We start from the raw sequence: 4,378 nt of genomic DNA, 5'->3' as shown, positions 1-4,378 counted from the left end.
AATCGGATATTGACAGTTTTTCCATTTTCATTTGTGTGTGGATTTTTAATATAAATGCGAGGATGTAAAACATTAATGCAAGTCAAAATGTTTTGGTGAACAAGTTTCAGCAGTTCAACTTTATAACAATGATAAACAAACCTGTTAGATTTTTCTGGACAATGCCAGCATTTGGATTTTTTTTACAAGTAAATTTCTTATTGACAGCAACTAAATGATGTTTGTAGCATTTTTATCATCCAGTAGATTCCATCCATTCACTAACTGAGTTGTCCTACATGCAAATACATGTTTTTAATGTTGTCTGTCTTCTGTGCTGTTCATGTAAGTTTGCTATGAAAATACACTAAACTAAAAAAAATTTCAAAAACTAAGAAAATGACCTACTTAATCATAGGGACAAGTCTGGAGTTGAATATTATATCCCAGAATTCAATAGGGAAGACTGTACCACAACAGAAGATAAAGTACATTAGACTGAACTGGTGAAATAGCATTTTATGGCTTTTGACTAAAACATTGCTGATTCTCTTCTAGGCTTTTTTGTCTGGTTTTAAAGATTTTTGTCCTGTCTTGAGCTGTTGATAGGTTCATGTGCCTACTATTTGAACAGAATCCTAACCTATTTCCTGGCTTTAAGTTTTAAGCAAAGTTTCTTAGCATTTCTTTGATTTATTAAAGTTAAAACTGCTTTTATTGAAATTACCAGCTGAACTTGCTATCGAAAGTAGTTAGATTATGTAAGAAATTGTGTGATCAATAAAATGGGGGGAGAAATTATATATATATGGAACTAGAAATAGAAAATTGTTGGTGATAACATGCATGATTAAGCCACTATGCAATATATTCTGGATAGGAAAATCACATTTTGTATGATGTGATGATGCTTAGGGAATGAATGTAAATAATTAAAAAAAGTTTCAGAATAAAATGAAACAAGCAAACAAAATAATAAACAAGGAAGAAAATACATTTTAACAGATTACTGAAACTATCAACATCTCAAAAGAAAGCAAAATCCTTGAATTGGGAAAACAAAGCATAGTAAAGAAAAAAATCAGTAGTTTTTTACTACAAAGTTATAAAATTATATTTCACCAGTTTGGTCTTATGTAATTAATCTCTCTTCTGTTGAATTTGCAGTGTTACTGTGGTCCAATCTTTCTGTTTAAATCCTGAAGTTAACATTCATATCCCTAGCATTAAATTGGTCATTTTCTTGGTTGCCTTTTATTCTCTTATTTTGGTACGTACCTTTAGTTTTCCTGATAAAGTACTCCTTTCAGAACTTCTTGAAGTGCTGGTCTGGTGTTGGGAAAGTCTTTCAGGTTTGTTTATCTGATATTGTTTTTGTCTTTTCTTCCCATATGAAGGATAATCTTGCTGGGTATCATATTCTTGGTTGAAACTGTTTTTCACTTAACATTTTGAATATATTTCCCCATTCTTTCCTTGCTCACATTGTTTTTGATGAGAAGTCCGATGTTAGCTTGATGAGATAACCTCGATAAGTAACCTGACATTTCTCTCTTGCCAGTTTTAGTGTCTCATCTTTGTGAATTTTGCCAATCTGGCTAAGACGTGCCTTGGACAGGATCTTCTTGGGTTGTTTCTATTAGGGGTCCTTTGTATTTCTTGGGTCTGGATATTTGAATGCCTCTCTAGATTTGCAAAGTTTTCTTCTAGGATTTCATGGAATAGATTAGCAATGCCCTTATCAGTTTCGTTACCTTCTGGGATACCAATTATTTAAATGTTTGGGTGCCCAATAGTATCTAGTATTTCTCATATAGTTCTCTCTCACTTTTTTTTTTTTTTTTTTTGGTTGTTTTTTCCTGGTAAGAGGTTTTTGCCTTCAATATCCAAGATTTGATCTTCTACATGGACTAATCTGCTTTTAATACTTTCAAAAGAGGTATTGATTTCCTATATTGCAGCCTCCATCTCTAAAAGCTCTATTTGAATCCTTTTTATGGTGTGTATTTCCTTTCTGAAATTGTGCAAGAACTTTCTCAGCTCCTGGAACTCGTCTCTTTTCTCCTGCATCTTCTGGAGTTCATTGTCTTTCCCCTCTTGTCCTTATGAATATTCTGAATTTTCTATCAAATATTTCCACAAGTTCCACTGTACTGTCTGTGGATGATAAGGGATTGTTATTTTCTCTTAGGGAAGAGATATATTCTTGGTTTTTCATGTTTCTTGTGCCTCTGCAGTGGTTTCTGGTCATTCTGTGACAAAATATCTACTCTACTGTGTTTGGCAACATGGTATCCACAGAAACAGATTATGAGTTCAGATTTGTAAAAAGAATTTTGTTCCTTAAAGCAGGAGGATCACTAAGTGTTGTAGATTTCAATGAACCAAAAAGTATCAGATGGTTGGCTACTGTGCATGTAGGCCCATCTAGACACAATGTGTGTGGAGACTTGTCTGAGTGTTTCAGGAATCTAGAAGATGGAGTTTAGAGCATAGCTTCCTTGAACATGCCAGGACATACCTCAAATTTAAAATGGTTTCTAGTCTGAGTGTTTCGGGAGTCTAGAAGGTAGAGTTTAGAGCATAGCTTTACTGAACATGCCAGGACATACCTCAGATTTATTTATTTATTTTTATTTATTTATTTTTTAAAGAATTATTTTATTCAATTTTATTCATTCATTCATTTATTTAATTTGACCAGAGAGAGACACACAGAGAGAAAAAGGAAAGCGAGAAAGCAAGCCACCATGTCCAGGACTTGCACCATGGTCGGCCATGTGGGAGTGTCTAGTGCCTTAACCACCACACCACCTGCCGGTCCCCACACCTCAAATTTAAAATGGCTTCTTCTCTGAGTGTTTCAGGAATCCTGAAATTGGAGTTTAGAGCATAGCTTCCTTGAACACACCAGGACACATCTCACATTTAAAATGGCTTCTCATCTGAGTGTTTGGGGAGTCTAGAAGATAGAGTTTAGACTCCATGAACACACCAGGACTCACCTCAGATTTAAAAAATCCTGAGTATTAAAAAAAAATCATTTATTTCTTCCATGAGAAAGAGAGAGAGAGAGAGAGAGAGAGAGAGAGAGAGAGAGGGAGAAGAAAGACAGACAAGCAGACAAGCACCCTCTTCAGGTTCTTCACACTGCAATCCATCCATTCCTAGCCTCAGCTGGTCACAGGCATGCATGCGCCTGGTGTGTTTAGGGAGCTCCTCTGATGGGAACTGAGGACCTTTCTAGTGTGGGTACCAGTTGCACAGCTACTGTGCCACTGCCTGGCTCCCTGAGTGTATTTTTTATGTATAGTTGTATTTATGAGACCGTGTGAATATTTTATACATTAAAAAAATTAAATAAAGGAAAAAAATTGTAAAATTGTAAACAAATTAAATGGGTGCACCTTTGCATCAAATTTGTAACAATCACACTGAGAAAACAAATAATTTTAAATGACTTTAGAATTAATTCTTGAAATCTACTGCAAAGAAATACCTTTATTTAGTGGGTTTACTATAGGTATTATTATTATTATTAGTATTGTTATTCTGGAACTATAGAAGGAAAAAGCAAATACATAAATATGTTAATGTCAGAAACCAATATTTTCAGCATAAGAGAGAAGAAATAAAATATGATTAAAGGCAATAATCTTACAATGTTAAATCTGAATTGGTGCTATCAGTATAAACTCATGATTTAAATAGATACATTTTATACCTCTGACCACTAAAAAAGTCATAAAGCAAAGATAATCTAGGAGCAGAGTACCCCTAGTTGTCAGATTTTGGTTTATAAATTCCATTCTACACCAAAAAGAACAGGATATCTAGGAGAGATAGGTTGATTGCAGGTTGGTGGCAGAGACTATGCAAGATAAGCCTGAGATAACTTGTTTTGCAGAAAACCACTGAGCACTCAAAGATATGGAGTGGCCAGGTGGTGGTATAGCAGTAACACAATGGGACCCACTGAGAAAGGTCCTGGGTTTGCCTCTAGGGACCTTGTTGTATACCCTGAACCTGCCTGTGTGCCAGTGATTCAGGCTGAGGATGGGAGTGAACTCTGGCATACAGACCCTGTTGGGGGTGTCTGTCTCTCTATCCCTGTCTGTTTGTCTCTCTTTCATGGAAAAAAAAAAAAACTAAAGAAAAGACTAATGAGGTCATGTCAAAAGTACATAGAGGTCAACCTGACTAAGCTATCTTGGCCAAAGTTGGAGCAATTAAGGATGAAAAGGAAAAATGACTATAAATGATTAAAGCATATTAAACATATAAATGTCAGCAAATCTCTAGTTACACTAAGAAAAATAAAAAATAAAGCCCAATCTTGCTTATTCACACTGGGGGTGACTGTCACAGTAATAGCTTACTCTGGGTGTTGGTACCAGAA

This window comes from Tupaia chinensis, unplaced genomic scaffold (genome assembly GCF_000334495.1).
Source record: "Tupaia chinensis unplaced genomic scaffold, TupChi_1.0 Scaffold145860_1, whole genome shotgun sequence".
Classification (NCBI taxonomy): domain Eukaryota; kingdom Metazoa; phylum Chordata; class Mammalia; order Scandentia; family Tupaiidae; genus Tupaia; species Tupaia belangeri.
The sequence above is the reverse complement of the archived record's forward strand: the minus strand, read 5'-3'. Positions refer to the sequence as shown.